The following is a 23,362-nucleotide window of genomic DNA, read 5'->3' as shown; positions in this document are numbered from 1 at the left end:
TGGAGAAGTGTGTACAGGAATTAGAAGAACAGAAACTACAAGAAAAAGTAGACACTACTAGTGGTAATTCAAATTCTATGGATAATATTGTTGATCATCAGACAGAATTTCAAAATGTGGCAAGAGTTAAATAACACTACGCCGGAACTTAGAAATAAGTCGTTTGCATCTAACATTGAGTGAGGAGGCGTTAGAGGAATGACAATTAGGAAATGGATTAAACAGATCTAAACAATTCCATAAATTTGGACCCGAAGGTGATGTACACTGATGCAAATTTCTTAAGGGTAATGTCCCAATCTGTGCCCAAGAAAGTGGATGGCTGCAAAAAAATAAGATTTTGTACTGGTACATATAGTATCTGACACCACAGTATGAGCGAGTCCACTTTGAGGAATTTAAATTGTGGGAGGACTTCCAGGAAAAATGTAAGAGAAAATATGGATGGGCGAGTACGCAAGAGAAATTAACTTTTGAACTATTAAACCCAAATTACTATGACAGCTCATGGGATACATATAAAGAGTACACTGAATGGCATTTAACCAGATCCAAATATTTAAAAGCACTTAATACACATTCTTTGAGTGATTACCATAATATGCACAGATGGAGATACTGTATAGTGGATGGACTAATGTGGATTATTTATTAACGTTCGTTGAAGAGTTAGATACACTAAAAAAAGAAAGAAGTGAAGGTGAATCGTACAGAAAATAACATCGGCTTATCATTACATATTATGCAGTTAGTTGCTACAACTCAAATAGTAAGCAACAAAGAACCAACAGAAGATATTGATGTGTGAATCACACAAATAGTGTTTAAAGCTAACAAATCACATCTGTTTACGAAGTAGCAAAAAAAAAGATTTGTATTATACTTTATAAGTGTATGTATCTTGAAATGTCAGGAGTATTATATTTGAAGTTTTAAGATAAAACGTCATGAACCATTCTTTTGTAAGTCAAACCCGGTTCCACTAAGTTTAAGATCAGCTGTGAACAAAGAAATAAGTAATAAGAAAATAGGTAATACAAAGGAGTCTAAGCATATATAATAAACCTTTACTACTAGTAAAGAAAGCCACAGGAGTTATGCACATACTTTTAGAAGCTCATACGTATTGATGACGTGCTAGCTAAGTTTAAGGAAGGAATGTACTTCAGATTGACAGATTTGATGGCTTTTCTCATTGATAGTACATCTTATCAATGAAAAGTATTACCTTTTGGTTTAAACATATGGGTCCCTGTGTTCATAAAAGCATGACATGTAGTTCTGGGAAAGGAATTATTAGAAGAATTAATTATACGTGTAGATGATATATTACTAGTATCCAATACTTGATAAGAACACTGTATGTTATCAATTAAAATGTTAGATAAATTTTATGAAAAAGGTATCAAAACTTAACTTTCAAAATTGCTTTGCGAGAGAAGAACTAAAATTTATAGGACACCTGGTAGGAATAAAAGGAATTATAATAGATCCAGAAAGAATAAACACTGTCAAAGATTGCTCAGAACTGAAAAATATCAAACAGTTACGAATTAATGATCCAAGGTTATTACCACTGTTAAGACAAGGAGCAAAATGGGTATGGGATGTAGGAGCATCAAAAGCATTTAATAATGTTAAGGAGGCATTAATCAGTGCACCTATCTTAAATGACCAAGTAATGAATGAAGCTTTTAAGTTAACAGCTGATGTTTCTGAGTATGGCATCGCTTTTGAATTGTTTCAAAGGAGTGAAATCCAACATTAGATCATAGGACAGTAGCTTTCGCTAGTTGGAATGACAACAAACACGAGCTTAACTACACAGTGACAGAGAAGGAATTGTTGACAATTGCATGGAGCATATAAAAGTTCCAGTTGGTCACTTGGGGCCTAAGATCATAATGAAACAGACCAACTAGTCATAACTTTCCTTATGGAAAACAGAATCTTACATAGTGGATAAATTCGTTGGGTCTTATTTCTACATTAATATCAGACAGAAATATACTATATAAAAAGTTCAGATAATATAGTGCCAGATGCATCGTCATGATAACCATTAGGCTTGAATGATATTACACATACTGGTGGACCACGAGATATGGTTTTGGTTAATTTTCTGAATTTAAGCAACATTAATGGTGAAGTGGGGAGACTACCATTGTTAATAAAAAAAGATGTAAATACTGATGAGTATTTCAGTAACAAGCAAGAAAGGTGTGAAAAGACATCACTATTGTTAAAAGAAAAAGCCGTGTGGATGATAGGTGAGGATGCAGTGTGATAAAGGCCAGTGGAGGTTATGCATTTCATGAACTATGTACAGTGGCGTTACGCTGTTCATCCGTAAAGGCTATGGGCACTTTGGGATGCATAAGTGTATCAAACATATGAGTAAATCCTTTTATATAAGTAGAAAGATAAGAAAAATATTTACAACACGTGAGGTACACCAGAGAGTCAAAGAAAATAACATTAATGCATCCTATAATTCAAAGACACTAAATGATGCAACAGCTGTGTATTTTTATGGTAAGTTACCGAAAGGAAGAGGTGGTGTGACATACATTTTTGTCTTTGTGGAACGTTGCTCCACATATGTAAAGTTCTATCCAATTATGCAGATTATGACAGCCACTCTAATAAATTGCTTAAAGAAATTTTTTTGGATGTGGGATAACCATGAAAATGTTAATGTATAATGGGTCAGAATTTACTAGTAAAAATTTCAGGATCTTTTAGCATCAGAAAGTCAGACACGTCTTTACACTGACAGAAGGACAAAAAATAACTAAGTAAATAAAATAAAATAAATCACGACGCCGAGAAGAAACTGGGTGACATAAACGAAAGTTGGTATGTGTGTTTCTATGTCTGAAAAATGATGTCATTTCAATTTACACTTGCGTGTGTGGCTGGAGCTTACGGGTGCTCAACAGCAATGTTATCAGCACCCTGACACTCATTAAAACAAATGAATATGGATAAAATCGCACACACTCAAATTGACCACACAATCTCTCTATCTCACGAGTGCTAAAATAACGTAAAAAGTAAAAGTACCTATATATAGGTTAAAACACAAATAAACAGACGATGGAGCTAAAAGAAGAGCACAATGAACTGTAACTGGCTGACCACTTACAAAAAACATGGGTCAGCCAGTCACCCTGTTAACACATTAAAACCATCTCCCTAAAATCTTGGATAATTCACAAAATTTTAAAACTTGATCCACATTTGTTTGAATGTTACTTAAAATAGAGGGCAGGCCCTTCGCCCTGCGGTCCTTGATCGGAAAATAACACACAGTCCAATAAAATATGGTGCACAGTAATCTGTACACCACAAGCACCACACACTGGAGGGTGCTCTTGCCAGAGTAAGACTCGGGATCTCAACAGCGAGACTATAACATGCAGGGGGGATGACACACTGAAATAGCTGAGCATTACAACATGCCTAACTGGCTGCTAGATCTGCACTCTTGTTCCTTGCAATATTGATGTGCCCTGGTACCCAGCAGAACACCTCATTTCCAAGCCACTGTAGTCGGAACAGACATCCTGGATGTTCCGGACTACTTTATCTGCTGGGTAAAAACATCACACAGAATGAATGGCACTCAGAGAATCGAATCTGACTAGAAATTTAGCACTGGGAGAACGTCTCTTCTGCTCCAGCGCCCGGAAGATTGTGTATAACTTTGTCTTGAAGACAGTAAAGTCTTCAGGCAATCAGACCTTGAGGACATGATTTGGGGAAACAACAAAGCAAACAACTGAAGCCCCCTGTTTAGACCCACCCATAAAGACAGCTACATAGTTGTGGTGTCCAGAAGATACTGCATTAAAAACAGAAGTAGGAGTGCAGTCTCCCCTGTATTGCAGCAAATTGAAAATCACTCTGGGACTCTGCAGTAACCAGAGTGGTAGATGGTTAAAACCCTGGATTTGACGTTCTTCTTGCTCCACTCCAGGTGACATCAGCAAACATTGCACACGGATCCCAAATGGAACTGTGGCTCGTAGGCAGTTTGAGAAAAGGCGCTCCAGAGGCAGGCAAGTGACAATACGATATTGGGGCAAAGTCGGAGTTGCGAGGAGTGTGCATTCCTGACACAACATGAGGAGCTACCGCTGGATGATGAGTGGTGGTTCCCCAACTTGAACACAGAGACTCAGAATGGAACTGTTCCTATAAGCACCTATGGCCAACCAAATACTCACATGGTGCACAGTGTCAATCATCTCCAAATAAGAAGGCCTTGCTGATCCATACACTGTGCACCTATAGTCCCTCTGCAAATGCATGAAAAGCCCGCTAAAACTGGCGCAGAAGCCCCTGTCTGCTCCCCGAGACGTGTGGCTAAAGCACTTTATGATGTTCAGTGCCTTGAGGGTTCTGGCTTTCAGGCCTGTCAGGTGTGGTAACCACGACAACTTGACATCGAAAATGAGGCCCAGAAACCTCACCGAGTCTCTAAAAGGTAGAACAGTGTATATTATAAGCCCGTCAGGTAGATTAAAAATATGACGGGATGATTAAAATGAACTCACTCGCTCACACTTATCTGCAAGTAACTGAAAACACATGTTTGCAGCCCACTCCTCTAATGTCCGCAATGTAAGTTTCAACTGACAGATCACTGTTACAATATTGGACGAGGAACAGAAAACAGAAAAATCGTCCACAAATAAGGAGCACTGTACAGGACTCCTTACTGGCTATGGCAAACATGGTAACACTCAAAACACTGCACTGAGGGACACCATTCTCCTGCTTAAAATGACGTGACAGTGTGTCACCAACTGACCTAAAAAACTACTGAGACATGAAAGACCTTATGAAGATGGGGAGGTGGCCACAAGAGCTCCACTGATGCAAATGTATGAGAATACTACGTCTCCAAGTAGTATCGTATGCCTTACTGATATCGAAGAATATACTGATTCAGTGATGTTGACGTATGAAAGCCTGCTGAATGGTTGAATCTAGCAAGGTCATGTTGTCGACAGTGGACCTAAATCTCCGGAATCCATACTGACAGCAGCTATGAAGTTGCCTGATCTCTAACAACCAGACCAGACAAAGGCTAACCAATTGCTCCAGGGTATTCCTGAAGATTAGATGGGTAGATCACATAACTAATGAGGAGGTATTGACTAGGATTGGGGAGAAGAGAAGTTTGTGGCACAACCTGACTAGAAGAAGGGATCGATTGGTAGGACATGTTCTGAGGCATCAAGGGATCACCAATTTAGTATTGGAGGGCAGCGTGGAGAGTAAAAATCGTAGAGGGAGACCAAGAGATGAATACACTGAGCAGATTCAGAAGGATGTAGGTTGCAGTAGGTACTGGGAGATGAAGAAGCTTGCACAGGATAGAGTAGCATGGAGAGCTGCATCAAACCAGTTTCAGGACTGAAGACCACCACCACCACCACAACAACAACAACATTTCAAACATAGCTCGTTAAGCTGAAGCTCCTGTAACTACTGGAACATGTGTGGTTATTTCCTGGTTTGAGGAGAGGTATCAGAATTGCCTCCCTCCACAAACTGGGGATGTTGCCCCTCTGCCATATAAGATTAAAACATTTGAAGAGGATTTCCTTTGATGCTGATCACAAATGTCAAAGCATGAGGTACCTGATTTTGTCATGACTGGGTGCAGTGTCACACGCCTCAGACAGGGTCGATACCACCTCCCGTATGGAGAAAGAAGTTGTAGGACTCAGAACTGTTGGATCCAAAGTATAACTTGCCCCTCTCTACAGTTGCACGGTAGCAGTGAAACATCAGATCCCGGTTGGAATGGCCAGCAGTTTTTGCAAAATTCTCTGCCAGCATCTGATCAATGTCTCTGGGCGTTGTTTGAAGACACCCCCGTTACAGCACTGCTGCTATTGATAAAAGATTGTGTTTACCAGAAATCATCGGGATGGCTTCCCATACTTTTGTACAACAAGTGGAATGGTTGACTGAGTCCAGGAACTCTTGCCACGACTGTTTTTTGCTCTCCTTAATGACGAGTCGAGCCTTGCCTCTTGCGACTCAAAAGGCTGTGAGGTTGTCTGCAGTTGGGTGGCATCTAAATCAGCGACGGGCTGCGAGTCTGTCCTGGACCGCTGAACAGCGCTCAGAAATCTATCGAGGTACAGATCACCTCCTAAGACGATCGGAAGCCACGGGGACGGACGAGTCAGTGGCGTGAAAGATCACTTATGTAATGCGATCCGCCAGTCCTCGGATGCTGTAGCGGTGTTCGACCATAGCCAGCTGGCAAACAGCGTCCAGTTGGCCCTGCTGACCGTCCATTTTGGTAGCTTCTCTTCAGGTAGTGCTCAATCCACGAGGTGAATGTGGACTGGGAAGTGGTCACAGGAATGAAGGTCACGAATGACCTCCCACTGAACAGACTGCGAGTGCCGAAGAGCAGAAAGAGAGGTCAATGGCCGAGAATGACCCAGTAGCTGTACAGATACGAGCGCGAGTACCTGTGTCGAGGATGCACTGTTCGGGAGATATCGTAAGGCTCTCCGAAACCCGACCCCGAGGGCAAATAGGGGTCGAGCCCCACAAGACGTGATGGGCATTGAAGTCTCCCAGGAGTAGAATTGGTAGGAGGAGTTGTTCTATAAGATCTGTGAGAGTCTCACAGCCTATTGCATCTTGCAGAGGTAAATACAGAGAGCACACAGTGACCTTCTGACGCGCGCGAATTTCAGCTGCAACTGCTTGTAGGCCAGTAGCCAGGGGGAGAGCAGAGGAGTGGTGTGCATTAGTGACAAACACTGTGAGCCCTCCCTTGGCACTTTCCCCCAATGGGTCAGCCTTGCGGTATAGTGTATAGCCCTGTAGCACAGGGATGTCAGTATCTTTAAAATGTGTTTCTCGTACACACACGCACGAGGGCATGCCTGTGGCAGGAGTTTCACTTCCTCCACATGAGACCTGAAACCATCTAAGTTCCTCTATAGCATGGGAGCCATTTCCAGGGAGGTGAAGAACTTGTAGAAAGACATGGGTGGAGGGGCTGCCTGGATCAGAGGCAACTAGCTCCATGATGACCTACTCATCTGCCAGGTGTGCCAGAATATTGTGAAAAGGAAAGTTGCTACTCACCATATAGTGGAGATGCTGAGTCGCAGATAGGCACACAAATAACAGCTTCCGGCCAGTAAGGCCTTAGTCAGAATTAGATGGCAAACACACACACACACACACATACACATTCACGCAAACGCAACTCGCACACACGACCGCAGTGGCGAGGCCACACAGTGAGTAGCAGCACCGGTGCACGATGGGAGTGGCTAAGGAAGAGGCTGGGGCAGGGAGGGGCAGAGATAGTAGGGTAGGCACAGCAGACAGTGACACGCTGTTGGGGAGTGCAGAGGAATGAGGTGGAAGGAGGGCAGGGCAGCTGTGCGCCGAGAGGTTAGACGGAGGGAGCGGAGCAGAGGGGGGGGGGGGGGGGGGGCTAGTGGAAAGGAGCTTTGCATCAGGGAGGTGAATCACTTCTAGAGCGATGGCGGTGGAGGGGCTGCCTGGATCTGAGCTGGTTTCCACCCACAAATCACCCCCCCCCCCCCCCTGTTAACTTTCCAAGAGATTTTAACCTCGAACCTTGCTCACCTTTCATTCCCCAAATTCCTGAACATGTAAACTAACCTTACATCTGCAGAAAGGTCTGCAATCAACCATCTAAAAACTGATTCTGACCTTATAATCCTAACTGCTAACAAATGCTCCACCACTGTTGTTTTTGCCACCAATCCTACCAATCAGACTCAACCAAAAACCAATGTTGAACCCTGCCTGATTCAGTTCATTCATCCATCCAACCGTGTCCATTGCAAGGATTATCTGGCAGAAGGACTCCACCTACAAACCCTGTCACAGTGAACCCCAGCCAGAAATCCAGCTGGATCTCCAGTCTTTCCTCAAAGCCTTAGTACCATACCAGAACCTCCACCTGGGGCGCATCTCTCTCATCACACCTATTACTACCCGCACTGCTATCTTCTATGTTCTTCCTAAAGCCCATAAACCCAACCACTCAGGATGCCTCGTAGACCAACAACTTCAACCTGTTACCTGCAACCTACCCTCCTATGTAAAAGATATCAACCATTTCCTCCACTGACTCCAGGATCTTTCACAAAAAGCATTAACTGCCCCTGTATTCATCGACCGAGCGCAAAAAGCACGGAACTCCATTCCAAAAACTTACATCCTGCACCTGTACAACACAATGAATGCACATTTGCATGCTTCCATTCAACAGTCTGGTGGTTACACCGGTTATTAATGTACTAGAATTTTATATTTGCAATGTCTTATCTCATGCTCACGTTACCTAGACAAATGTATTCCCAAAATTTCATTGCTCTATGTTAATTACTTTTCGGTGCGATTTTTTTTCTGTCAGTGTATATCAAAGTACCACCAAAAATCAAGTCCACACGAACCAGTCATGAAAGCAACTGAATATTTATGGAGGACATATTGTTATGATAGACATGCAACTTGGTCTCAGATGATCTTGAGTTCCATGTAATCTTGAATGAGCTACCACATATGTCTATATGACTATCCACTGTAGAAGTAATGAATAAAAATTTTATCAGTGAGCCATTGTCAAAACTATTCAAATGACCTACTTTAAAAAAGATGAACTGAAAAGAACTACATGAGACAGTAGATGACAATTTATGTAGACAGGCAAGAAATGCAATGAGGGATACAATGCCCTCATTCCTAGTAATGACTTAGTTCTAGTCAAAGAATTCTGTCAGAATTTTCCTAGACGTAGTGGTTCCTTTTAAGATAGTGGGGATGCAACTCTGTAAAGCAATCTTTTTGCTGGACCCAAGAATGGGTCAAGAAAAGGCACTGATACAGAAAAGATACTGATACATTAAAGAAATTCACAGCCTCTGGGAGAATCTGATCCTTTGTAGAGGAAATAAATTCCCTCTGACAGCTACTATACACTATTAAGTGCAGCAGTAGCACTACGCAGATAATGAGAGCGTAATTGCTCCACAGAGCAAAGGTATAAATCTCACAAAACATTAATCACAAAAATCCAAATTACATAAATGGAATATACTTGTAACCATATGAATACATACATATGTTTCACATGATAGTGTGGGACTGACAGTGACATTCAAATCGCCCAACCCACGAAACAGTTACAAGTCTGTTCTGTAGGGCATGCTCACCACTCTTTGTCCTCCGGCATCGTGGTGAAGTACCCATCAAGTATGGGACCTTGTCGTGGGGGGATGAGGAAGAATCAGTCTTTGGGGTCTATCGTCTGTCTTTCTTCGATCTTAACACGGCTATTCTTGTTTTTTCTCTCTCTTTCTTCTCTGATAGGAGTACCAAGAATATGCGTATGTTATTATTGCTGTAGCCCTTCCTTTATCCATACCACCATGGAAGTGATTACAACATGCATCCACATGAGTAAGTCAGACACATATGGTATCATACAAACAACACACAGACATGGACACGACACGGACAGTCAGAATTAATTCCATTGTGCTTAAAGGTGCATGTACATGTTAATTTTCTAGTATATTAAACATTATGATGGAGCTGTACATGAAGACATTATCTTTGGTACAGCTGTTCTGAGAAACCTAGTTTTGGAGTGGTATGACAAATGATGGCGACAACACAAGGTAACAAGAAATGTTGGACAGTGTTGATATCCCACAGCTATGACCTGATGGGAAACTTAATACATCAGTTGCACCACCTACCCCTAAGGTGGGTGATCCATTATGACGATGTCTTACTGACAGAAGAGAACCCTCGTCTTGCAGCGGCCCTAGCTGTACAGACTTCCTAGCAACAGAAGCCTCAGGGCAATGTGGACAGTGGTTATCACGGTCTGCCTCACACCGAGGAATCAGGCCTCGCTATTCTGAATGGTGCTTCGCCGCGTCTTACTAAGGTTCCTCATCATTATAATGGAAGCAGAGCGCTTATGTCATCAGGCAGAGCTGCTGTATTTCAGGGTCTGTAAAGTCAGCAGATGCAGTTGTCGATCACGACTACGAGCCCGGCTACTAACTGATCAGGGTGAACGCATCTTAAAATTGTACCATCGAGCAGAACGAGCTGCCACATCTGCTCCTTCCACAGCAAAAGTACTGGCACACTGCCAGTACGTGCAGGCAACACAAAATGAGCTTCAAAAATCACCACGAGTTGAATTGAAGGAAGAGTGTGACATACAAGAGTGAGGAAGATGGAGATGAGCAGGCATTAGATTAAGAAGCAGACACTGATGCTGGATCTGGTGCCTCTGATTATGGCACCGGGCGTGCTTCTAATTGGAGTGTTGCTCATAAGATGTGCATACTGTGTACACTGAAACAACAACAGCAGCACGTGCAGCACTGGCAATCCCAGAAACCATCATCATCTATGGCTCTATGTTCATCAATATGACACAATAAGTACAATCGATGTTATGCACAATTTAATTCACAATTGTCACTGGCCTCTAATTGACACTGATTATGGGTGATCCCCTGTAATTGCTTTGCATCAACATAGTTCCCTCAATTTGTTTGATACACAATGTTCCAACCTTTTAGTTACGATAATGAGTTACATGTTTGTATTAGGCTTTACTCTGCTTCTCCCACCTTCAAATCTCATATTTGCCTTCATACAATATATACAGAAAAACGAAGCTTTAAAAGAATCAGCCCTGACAAACTAAGTCCATAAGCTTTACCTATTTTGGAGAACACTTCTCTAAATTTCCTTACTCTTACCTTGGGGTTTCTTACTTTTATAATCAATTTACTCTGTTCTAATCCCCTGGACAGATACTGATAACATAGCTTATTATATCTGTGGTGCAAATGTCCCTTCAACATTTATTTCCTGTGCAACTGATTCAGGTCAATCCTTCTCTGGACTCACCTGAATATGGATTAGACTACCTCTTTATGTTGGATCTCCCTACCTTTTACTTCCTAACTCCCTATAGATCTGGATATGCTTCATCAATAAATTGTATAACAGTACGTACAGTTTTTGACCTCTCATGTTTACTTAACACAGGAATGTCACCAGGCTATAAAACACACCAATTCTTTCTTTTCTTTCTTTTTCCCCTCTTCACTAACACATGATCAGCTCAATATTTCTAGCTCGCACAGAATATTGGCACATTCTTCTTATTAGCCAAGTTACAAGACTGGCCATATACCTCTGCTCTATGTACCTTTCCTCCAGTATTTACATGTTACTACATTGTAATATCCTTGCCAGAATCATGTGTACTACTCTTCCCCCCCCTCCCCCCCCCCCCCCCCCCCCCCCAAAAAATAATGTGACATTCCTATGACAGAATTAATTCTAACTGTCTGTGTCATGTGTCCATGTTCATGCATTATGTGTGTGATACCACCCACCACTGATGTACTCCTGTGAATACAGATTGTAAGCACCACTATGCGGTAAGGATAAAGAAAGGATTACAGCAATAGTAACACAAGCATAAAGAAAGAGGGAGGATAGTGTTGGTACTCCAACCGGATAAGAAAGAATGAGAGAGAACAAGAACAGGCACATTAAGACTGAAGGAAGAAAGACAATAGATCCTAAGAGTGAGTCCTTCCACATACACACCCCCCGCCCTAAAGTCGCTTACCTGATGTGTACTTTACTGTGACGCCAGAACAAGTGGGACAGTCAGTATGCCATATAGAATGGACTTGTCGGAGTTTCACTCATACAGGCCCCAGAAACTTATGTTACCACACCCCTATTGACAGTCTGCAGAGACGTGGTAGTTACACATCAGTCATTTGTAGTCACGTGTTTTAATGTTCCTGTCCATACCATATGGTGATTAGTTGGTTTGTTGGGGGTAGGGGATCAAACAGCGAGGTCATTTGTATAATTGGATTGGGGAAGGATGGGGAAGTCAGCTGTGCCCTTTCAAAGGAGCCTTCCTGGCATTTGCTTGAAGCGATTTAGGAAAATTGCAGAAAACCTAAATCAGGGCTTGAACATTGTCTCCCCCACAAATGTGAGTCCAGTGTGCTAACCACTGTGCCACCTCACTCAGTATGTATGTACGTATTACACAGTACACTCCATGTATGTAATTTGTATCCTTCAAGTTTTATACGATTTATTCTTTTGCTCTGTGGAGCAATTATGCACTCACTATCTGCTTATTGCTACTGCTGCACTTGATAATGTATAATAGCTGTCAGAGAGAATTCATTTCCTCTACAAAGGATCAGATTCTCCTAGAGGTTATGAACTACTTTATTGCATCAATACTGTAAAGTCCTTTTTCTTGACCTGTTCTTGGATCCAGCAAATGAACTGCTTTAGAAAGTGGCATACCACAACCTTATAAGCTCCACTAGGAGATGTTGAGACAGAAAAGTTGGTCGGTGGGAAGGATCCACATGGCACAGGATATGAAGCAGTCATTGAAATTTTGGGTGGTGTGCTCAGCAACAGAGTTGACCAGTTGTTTCTCGGCTGCAGTTTGTCGGTGGCCATTCGTGCGGACAGACAGTTTAATGGTTGTCGTGCCCACGTAGAATGCAGGGCAGTGGTCACAGCTTAGCTTGTAGATCCCACGACTGGTTTCAAAGGTTGTCCTGCCTTTCACGAGATAAGTGACGTTCGTGACTGGACTGGATTGGAGTAAGTGGTGACGGGAGGATATATGGGGCAGGTCTTGCATCTAAGTTTATTAGAGGGATATGAGCCAGAGGCAAAGGGTTGGGAGGAGGGGTAGTGTAGGGATGGACAAGGATATTGTGTAGGATCAGTGGCCAGCGGGATACTACTGTGGGTGGGGTGGAAAAGACAGTGGGCATGACATTTCTCATTTCAGGGCACAATGAGAGGTAGTTGAAACCCTGGTGGAGATTGTAATGCAGTTGCTCCAGTCCTGGACGGTACTGAGTCACTAGGGGAGTGCTCCTCTGTGGCCGGACGGTGGGACTTTGACAGGTGTTGGGTGAGTGGGAAGATAAGGCACGGGAGGTCTGTTTTTGTACAAGGTGGTACCCTCGGTATATTTCGAGAGGCACCGGTCGTCACTACAGATGCAATGGCTACCAGTAGCTAAATTGTACAGAAGGGACTACTTGGTATGGAATGAGAGGCAGCTGTCGAATTGAAGGTCCCTTCCATACACCCATAGCCGTCGCATCTGTAGTGACAAGCAGTCCCTCTCAAAATATACTGAGGGTCTCACCGAGGCCTTTACAGATTGTAATTACCCTCTCAACCTTGTACAAAAACAAATCTCCCGTGCCTTTTTCTTCCACTCACCCAACATTTCCCACAGTCCCACTGTCTGGCCACAGAGGAGCAGTCCCCTCGTGACTACCACCCAGGACTGGAGCAACTGAATTACATTCTCCACCAGGGTTTCCACTACCTCTCATTGTACCCTGATATGAGAAATGTACTCCCCACTGTCCTTCACACAAGAGAGATCCCGCTGCCTGCTGAACCTACACAATATCCTCATCCATCCCTACACAACCCCTGCTCCCAACCCCTTGCCTCATGGCTCATATCTCTATAATAGACCTAGATGAAAGACATGTCCCATACATCATCTCACCATCACCTACTCCAGCCCGGTCACAAACATCACCTAACGCAGGACCACTTGTGAAACCAGTCATGAGATCTACAACTAAGCTGCAACCACAGCACTGCATTCTGCGTGGGCACGACAACCGAAAAGCTGTCTGTCCGCACAAATGGCAACCGACAAACTGTGGCCAAGAAACAACTGGACAACTCTGTTGCTGAGCACACCGCCCAACACGATGTCCTTCATTTCAATGACTACTTGACAGCCTGTGCCGTCTGGATCCTTCCCACAAACACCAGATTTTCTGCAATATAGCTTATGTTCTCATAACCCCCTGGCCTCAACCTCTGTTAGTCATTGCGCTTAGTCATCAGCTCCTTCCCTGTTCCCATTCCTGCACTACACAGCACTCATTCCACAATTGCACCCAGAGGTTTTACCTCTCTCCCCCACCCTCTATGTAACCTCCCGACTGCACCTAGCTGGCTTTCTCCCCACTTTGTCCCTGCACATTCCCAGTGGCACTTTAACATCCCCCAGCCCTACCCTGCTATTGCTCCCCCTCCCTGTCCCAGCCTTGTCCTTACCTCCACCCAGATGCCTCTCCCATAATGCACTGCTGCTCGCAGTCTGGCTCCAACTGCTAGAGACTGTGATCAATGTACAATGTGTGTGTGTGTGTTTTGTCTAAGTTAGAAGAAAGCCTTTAGTCCTATAGTTTACTTGTTTGACATGTTTTTCATTGTGCCTACCTGTGACTCATGGTGAGCAGCAATCTATCCATTTCATTACATTGTTACATTCCATCCCGGATTTTCCATTGTTTGATTTTGTTAAGAAAAACTTACTTTTTTTTAAGTTCAAACTCTGACAAATTCTCTGACTAGAACTACGCCAGTTATCTGATATGAGAGCATTTGCACTCCATCACTGACCTCCTTACCTTTAATTCTGCCTGTCTATGTAGATTATCATCTACTATCTTATGTAGCTCTTTTCAGTCCAGCTTTTTTTTAGAGTAGGCCACATAAATAGTTTTAATAATGGCTCACCGATAAGATTCTTATCCATTATTTCTACGGGGTAGACATATGTGGCAGCTCAGTCAAGATTATATGTAACTCAGGATCATCTGAAGACAAGTTGCATGTCTATCAGAACAATATTACTGCATAAAAATCTAGTCTCTTTCATGACTCATTCTTATGGGTTTGATTTTGGGAGGCATTTCGATAAACATATGTGTGTAACTCTTTACCATGCTAAGAATTCTTTGAAATTATTACTAGTAAACTGTGCCCCACTATCCTTTAACATTCTCCGTGGTTTTCCTACATTCACAAAATACTCCTTTAAGCAATGTACTGGTGACTGTTGTAACCTGCTTAATTGGATACAATTTTACGCATCTGGACTGACATTCCACCAACACTAATATGTATGTCACTCAACCTGTCCCTTTCAATAACTGACCACAAAAATCTGCAGTTATTACATCACGTAGCACCTTTAAAACTGTAAGATACATTGTGTATGAGACAATAAGACTCTCTGGCATACCTCATATGTTCTTAATATCTTCCTTATCTTTATACTTAAATTCTTAAAATAATAAAATTTACTCATATGTCTGATACACTTATACATCGCGAAGTGCCCACAGTATTTACGCATAAACAATATGAGGTCACTGTCTACAGTTTGCGGAATGCAGTACTCTTACTGTCCTGTCTATAATACTCTAATGTCAACTTGTATATACAAAAACAGTGCATCCTCACCAATCATCCACATAGCTTTGTCTTCTAATAATAGTAATGTCTGTTCATATACACTCCTGGAAATTGAAATAAGAACACCGTGAATTCATTGTCCCAGGAAGGGGAAACTTTATTGACACATTCCTGGGGTCAGATACATCACATGATCACACTGACAGAACCACAGGCACATAGACACAGGCAACAGAGCATGCACAATGTCGGCACTAGTACAGTGTATATCCACCTTTCGCAGCAATGCAGGCTGCTATTCTCCCATGGAGACGATCGTAGAGATGCTGGATGTAGTCCTGTGGAACGGCTTGCCAAGCCATTTCCACCTGGCACCTCAGTTGGACCAGCGTTCGTGCTGGACGTGCAGACTGCGTGAGACGACGCTTCATCCAGTCCCAAACATGCTCGATGGGGGACAGATACGGAGATCTTGCTGGCCAGGGTAGTTGACTTACACCTTCTAGAGCACGTTGGGTGGCACGGGATACATGCGGACGTGCATTGTCCTGTTGGAACAGCAAGTTCCCTTGCCGGTCTAGGAATGGTAGAACGATGGGTTCGATGACGGTTTGGATGTACCGTGCACTATTCAGTGTCCCCTCGACGATCACCAGTGGTGTACGGCCAGTGTAGGAGATCGCTCCCCACACCATGATGCCGGGTGTTGGCCCTGTGTGCCTCGGTCGTATGCAGTCCTGATTGTGGCGCTCACCTGCACGGCGCCAAACACGCATACGACCATCATTGGCACCAAGGCAGAAGTGACTCTCATCGCTGAAGACGACACGTCTCCATTCGTCCCTCCATTCACGCCTGTCGCGACACCACTGGAGGCGGGCTGCACGATGTTGGGGCGTGAGCGGAAGACGGCCTAACGGTGTGCGGGACCGTAGCCCAGCTTCATGGAGACGGTTGCGAATGGTCCTCGCCGATACCCCAGGAGCAACAGTGTCCCTAATTTGCTGGGAAGTGGCGGTGCGGTCCCCTACGGCACTGCGTAGGATCCTACGGTCTTGGCGTGCATCCGTGCGTCGCTGCGGTCCGGTCCCAGGTCGACGGGCACGTGCACCTTCCGCCGACCACTGGCGACAACATCGATGTACTGTGGAGACCTCACGCCCCACGTGTTGAGCAATTCGGCGGTACGTCCACCCGGCCTCCCGCATGCCCACTATACGCCCTCGCTCAAAGTCCGTCAACTGCACATACGGTTCACGTCCACGCTGTCGCGGCATGCTACCAGTGTTAAAGACTGCGATGGAGCTCCGTATGCCACGGCAAACTGGCTGACACTGACGGCGGCGGTGCACAAATGCTGCGCAGCTAGCGTCATTCGACGGCCAACACCGCGGTTCCTGGTGTGTCCGCTGTGCCGTGCGTGTGATCATTGCTTGTACAGCCCTCTCGCAGTGTCCGGAGCAAGTATGGTGGGTCTGACACACCGGTGTCAATGTGTTCTTTTTTCCATTTCCAGGAGTGTATTTCTTGTGTATAACTAAAATATTCATCAGCTTTTATATCCTTTTTATTAACAGTGCTAGTCTCCTCACTTCATCATTATGTAGCTTAAATTCAGAAATTTAATCAAAAACATAACTCACGGTCCGGTAGTATATGTAATGTCATTCGAGCCGAGATACAGTATTAGGAGTGACCTGAATAAAATAGGAGCAGAAACTGAGCACACAAATGTGGGGTTTGTGGAGGTCTTTCAGTGCCATGATCAGCCCTGGGTAAACACTGCTGCAAGGCATGAGCTGAATAGGATGCTCCAGACACCGGTAAAATCTCACATAAGTGTTGTTCGAGTAAATGCTATTGGTACGTGGGGATACACTACACGTGGCCTGCACCTGAATAGGATGGGGAAAAATAAGTTAGCTTCCCTATTAGAAGAAACTGTAAGGGGGTCCACAGTCACACAAGGGGTGATCCCTGTGGTTTGTGGGTCCAGGCAGACAGGTGTTTTAGGTTAAAGCCAAAGTCCAGACAGATGACAATCGAGATAAATAGAATAAAAGAAACTTCATGTACAGTAAATAGGGGTAAAGCTAAGGGCAATATCAACTTACTTCATCAAAATATCAGGGGAATAAAAAATAAAGTAGATGAGCTATTGGTGTGTTTAGATGATCTCAAAAGTAAGAATGAGATTGATATACTCTGTCTGTCTGAACACCATGGAACTGTGGGCATGGATAGTGTCAGTATAAGTGGGTATCATTTAGCATCTTACACTTGTAGATCTAGAACAGATAAAGGAGGAGTTGACATTTTCATAAAACAAGGGTATAAATGCAAAACTGTAGAAGTAAGCAAATTTTGTGTTGATCAGCACTTTGAGGTTCGTGCATGTGAACTTCAGCTACATAATGTAGTATTGATATTAGCAACAGTGTACAGGTCCCCATTAGGAGACTGGGAACTATTCATAAAAAAGTTTGACTCCCAATTATGTTGTCTGTCAGACAAAAAGAAGAAGTTATTAATCTGTGGTGATTTCAGTGTAAACTTTCTAAATAGTTCTGAGAGGAAAAGTGAACTAGAAGTGTAGCCTGAGACTGCAGACGTATGTGCAAGTTGCATTTGCGTGAGTGTGTGTATGTGTGTCTATTGCTGACAAAGGCCTTAATGGCTGAAAGCTATAATTGTGTGAATCTTTTTGTTGTGCCTATTGTGACTCAGCATCTTCCCAATGTGGTGAGTAGTAACTTTACTTCTCTAATATTGCAACATTCCATCTTGGATTTTCTATTGTTTGATTTAATCATTAAAATATTGTTTTATTAATTTTATCCTTTTCTCACAGTCCTTTACATGTAGCTTAGTCTTTCTCTTGTGCCTGCCTGAGACACAATCTTTCCTCTGTACGGTGAGTAAAGTTTACAATACGTCCAAACCCATCCACCACTGATACCTGTAACTGTCCTCGGTTCCCCTGTTGTGTATTGTAGTGATTTTGCAGTGTTAGTAGTTGTGGTTGTGCAGATATGAGTGCTTCAAGGGATCATTACCATACTGTGGTGGTCACCAGGACAGATGTCTTTTCCCACAATGTAGATTTCAAGGGGGGAAATTTGTGACGAGAAGGTGTTGAGGTTCTGGAGAATGTGGACGGGTTGTCCTCACCTTCAATCCAGCTCATGAAGATGCCATCAATGAATCTGAACTGGGTGAGGGGTTTGGGATTCTGGGTGGTAAGAAAGGATTCCTCTACATGACACTAGAATAGGTTGGCATAGGATGGTGACATGTGGATGCCAATTGCCATACCATGGATTTATTTGTAGGTGGTGCCTTCAGTTGTGAAGTAATTGTGAGTGAGGATATAGTTGGTCACGGTGGCCAGGAAGGAAGTTGTAGGTTTGGAATTCATCAGGCATTGGGATAGGTTGTATTCCACAGTGGCAAGGGCATGGGCTTTAGGAATGTTAATGTAAAGAGAGGTGGCATCAAAAGTAATGAGCAGGGCACTGTGTAGTATAGGAATAGGAACCGTGGTGAGTCAGTGGAGGAAATGGTTGGTGTCTTTTACACTGGAGGGCAGGTTGTGTGTAACTGGAAGGGTGTTGGTGTACGAGAGCAGGGGTTCTCTAAGTCGGGAAAGATTAACTGGCTACAATGAGGCATCCTGGGTGGTTGGGTTTATGGACTTTAGGAAGCATGTAGTAGGTAGGAGTGTGGAGAATGGTAGGCACGAGGAGAGGGATAGACTCAGGGAAGAGGTTTTAAGATTGGCCTAAAGATTTGAGGAGAGATGGAAATCTTGCGGTATTTCTGGAATGGGGTCATTGTGGCAGGATTTGTAGGTGGATGAATCTGACAGCTGGCATACACCTTTAGTCAGGTACACCCTGCAGTTCAATACCACAGTGATGGTGCCTTATCAGCAGGTAGTATTATAACGTCAGGATCAGTTTTTAGGTGTACAATTGTGGTTCTTTCTGTGAAAGTAAGGTTAGCCTGCATGTTGATGGATTTAGAGAATGATGGTGATACAGGGTTTGAGATTAAGAAATTCTGGAACGTTAACAGAGGGTGATATGGGGACTGTGGAGGTGGATCACAGTCGGATGGAGGAGTGAACAGAGTGCGTCAAGTATGCTTCAACATTGGTTTTGGGTTGAGTCTGATTGGTAGCAAAGAAGTGTATCCACTGTAGGGATTGGGTGAAGGAGAGTAGTGTTTAGCAAGGGCAGCATGACTGAATCTGGGAGTAGGGCAAAAACTGAAGTCTTTGGAAAGGATTCTGTGGGACCAAGGCTTGTGGAGGAAAGATTCATGTCAATATTTTGGGTCTATTTAGATTCTGCATTCTGTGTAGTGATGGGAGGGAGTTTTGGAGGGTAGGGTATATGTAGTGGGTCCGCGAGGAAGGGATTTGTCAGGTATGAGGGGATGTGGGGGAGGTTTGGAGGCTGTTGTAGACGTTGTGGATAGTGGTAGTCCAAGGCTAGATTAGCTGAACAGGCTGGGGCATTTTTTGAGGTGGACCAAGATTCCACATTCCAGTCCGAGCTGCCAGAGATGCAGAGATGGCAGTCATGAGTACGTGAGCTGTGCTTGCTTGCTTGTGTGTGTGTGTGTGTGTGTGTGTGTGTGTGTGTGTGTGTGTGTGTAGTTCCTTTTTCTGAAGAAGGCTTTGGTCAAAAGCTAAATGTGTAACAGCGTTTTTGTTGTGCCTGTCTGCAACTCAGTGCATAATTTTTACAGCGAGTACCAACCTCTCCTTTTCCTTATATTGGTGATATTCCAATCTGGAGTTTCCATTAATAATTAATGCAAACCAATAACGGGAGTAGTCAAAAGCCGAACTGACCACTGAAGCAAGAAATGAAACAACTTTTGATGAAGGTTTCTCGGGTCTCCAGCCAGATGACAGCGTCGATGACTTCGCCAGAAAACGGGTAGTACGACACTTCCCGAAACGCCGCAAGATATCAATGCTACCACCCAACTGGAGACCCGAGAAACCTTCATCGACAGTTATACACCGGGAAAGCTGAAACAACTTTTATTATGTTCTTGTCAGGTCTGCAGCCAAACCACAAAGTCATGTTAAAAGAATATTTCACTGACAGTCTGGCTACCACCTTCAGGTGAGAATGGCATATGCTAAATCTCACTACAACTGAGTCCTGCCATGAACAGCAGCCCTTTTATACAGCACAGAAAAGTTCTTTTTTTATTCTGTTGAATAAATGAATGATGGTTGTTTTATGCTTTGTATTTTATGAAAAAATTTTCAAATACATCTACCTGTCACAAATTTTGTTGACTAATAAATTATTTATTTAGTGGCATGTTTCAAGGTGATGGATCGTGATCAGGCTATAGTGGCATTACAAAAACATTTAACATAAATGCACACAGGTATTAAAGTTTGTCTACATGATTGCTGTGGTCATCCAATGGAGAGAGAAAGAGAGAGAGAGAGAGAGAGAGAGAGAGAGAGAGAAGGATAACCTAGTAAGAGAGAATGTCAGTTTGGATATCTGTCTGGTTTTACAATATACAAAGTGACACCATCTCTTACTAAGGTTCTCCTTCTCTTCTTCAATCTTCTTGCGATGTGCTGCCACGCTACAAGATCAAGTTGAGTGAGTGTTTTATAAAAAGTTCCATATGAACGGCACACAAATATACAAAGCAACACTGCCTCTTACTAGGTTATCCTTCTCTCTCTCCACAGGATACGCACAGCAGTCATGTAAAGAAACTTTAATATCTGTATACATTTATGTTAGATGTTTTTGTAATGCCAGAATAGCCTGATGAGGTATCACCTGGAAACATCTTGACAAATAAATAATTCAGTAGTCAACAAATGTTGTGACTAGCAGCGGTATTTGAAAAGCTTTTCAAATTGTTAAAACAGTCATGTTACATCTCGTAAGTATTGCAGGACGCTTGAGAATGACTACACAGCCAAAGCTCTGTAGTACTGAATGGTATGATGTAAAAGGATGGTTTGATCCTCACGATAATAGCCAGTGTGGCAAAACGTTATCATTCAAGAAATTTTCACTTTGCAGTGGTGTGTGCACTGGTTTGAAATGTCCTAGTGTATCAATCCGTGTGCCAGACCTGGAGTCGAACCTGGGACTTTCGCCTTTTGCAGGTAAGTGCTCTACAGAGACTGAGCTATCCAAGAACGGCTCAGGATTGTGTAGTCAAGATTCATTTTGGTAGTGTGTAGGATTACTAAGCAAAATCATGATGAAATTATCAACAGCAAAATACATTGAAAAACTTTGTTAACAAAGAACAAATAATTCTACACTGACAACAAACGCAGTATTTCCAGTCTGTCAATTTCAATTAATTATGCAATACCTCCCATACAACCTTGACATTCATTGTAAATACTGTTCACTGCACAAATACAAAGATTGTCTTCCCACTACCTCAGACCATCACAATTACATGAGCAGCCTGGACTTAAAGGCAAAAAATTCATACTTCTCGTGCTGAATCTAACTTCTCCAGCAGAACTCTTCTTGTGACAGCAAATGTCTGTCTTACTTATCACACTTCTCATACCAACTAGAGTAGTTTTTTGTGGATGCCCCAACTTCTGCAAACATGCTAACCATGTTCTGTGTTTCTCCTGCCCCTTGTGGCACTACCCTTTTTCTAGCTATACAGTTGATACTCAACTGAATAATACCACTAAACATGATCCATCACTGGTAAAATGCCCACCATCCCTCCATAGCGGTCACGTGTGGGAGATGCGGTTGCTTGTGTGAATTGATGTGTGTGTGTGTTTCTCCTTTTCTGAAGAAGGCTTTGGCCAAAAGATAAATGTGTAACTGTCTTTTCGTTGCGCTTGTCTGCAACTCAATGTGCCATCTTTATGGTTAGTAGTGGTCTATCTTTTTCCTCCAACCTGGAGTTTCCATAGTTTGACAACTGAAATATAAAAACCATGATTTTGGTGTTCAGTTCACCAGACTTGCACACAATTGTTATTCTTCCCAACACAGCAGAATTACATAGGTGGGAATTTTAAATATAGGATATGTTTGTTCTCACCATCCACCTCTTTCTTATTTGCATCAATTATATCTATCTCATTTTCGCCTCTGCTCCTCTCCCCCTCTAATTCCCTTACCACTGATTTATTGCCACCCACATCATCACCACTGAAACCATATTATCAAATTTCGCTGCAGCTATCATTCCAACACTGAATTCCTGTTGCATTACCTTCCTACATCTGCTTTAACCCTAGGTGTCCTTCCTATGTAATCCATCAGTGATCTGCCGGTCTACAAACTTTCCCATTCTTTCAACAGATGAAAGGAGCTTTAGCAACAAATGCTAACATCTGTTACCTTTACTTTTTGCCTATCTCCTATTTGCTACTATATGTTTATGTATCTTTATATAATTACATTAGTGCATGGCACCCACTCTTTTTTCTTTCATTTTATGTGTGTCACGCATATTTCAACTGTAAATGGGCTATCACTTTAGAGTAATTCCATTACTCTATATTTTAACTAAATAAGTACCTGCTCTCTAAGTATCCTTGACCAAGTGCTCAACGGTGAGTTTTTTGGCATTAAGGCAGTTAACTTCAAGATCATTAGTTACCAAAGAGATCTGCAAAAAAAATTTTTAAGTTGAAAGCTCATGTGGACTATATGCTTTTGAAGCCATTCATAGTTACTAGTATAGTTGAGGCAAGAAATGTCATCAAGCTCTTTGAGGAAAAGAAAAACATTGTACATGGAGAATCTTTTTAGTACATTGCTTCATATTTTTATACCTTCTTACTATGAATTTCACCTCTCTTCACATGCGGCACATTAACTTTATACTTTATACAAACTAATACATGAGTTGATTTTTGTGAGTCGTCTTTTACATGGCAAGCTCAGCTATTACCTCCATAATCGCTGTATTAGAATTGCCCAGTTTCAACCTTCCTTCAACTCTCAATCTCAACCTTTGC

At 42.8% G+C, this 23,362-nt stretch overlaps 1 protein-coding gene across 2 annotated transcripts in view; it reads right to left on the bottom strand.

Annotated features, from left to right (window-relative positions):
- The window catches only part of LOC124545782 (kanadaptin), a 278,252-nt gene that overhangs the window by 83,203 nt on the left and 171,687 nt on the right, over positions 1–23,362 (bottom strand). The gene's annotated exons all lie outside the window — the stretch shown is intronic.

The sequence above is a fragment of the Schistocerca americana genome, chromosome 1 (genome assembly GCF_021461395.2).
Source record: "Schistocerca americana isolate TAMUIC-IGC-003095 chromosome 1, iqSchAmer2.1, whole genome shotgun sequence".
NCBI lineage: Eukaryota > Metazoa > Arthropoda > Insecta > Orthoptera > Acrididae > Schistocerca > Schistocerca americana.
Note: the sequence above shows the minus strand (reverse complement) of the source record. Positions and strands in the feature narration are given on the sequence as shown.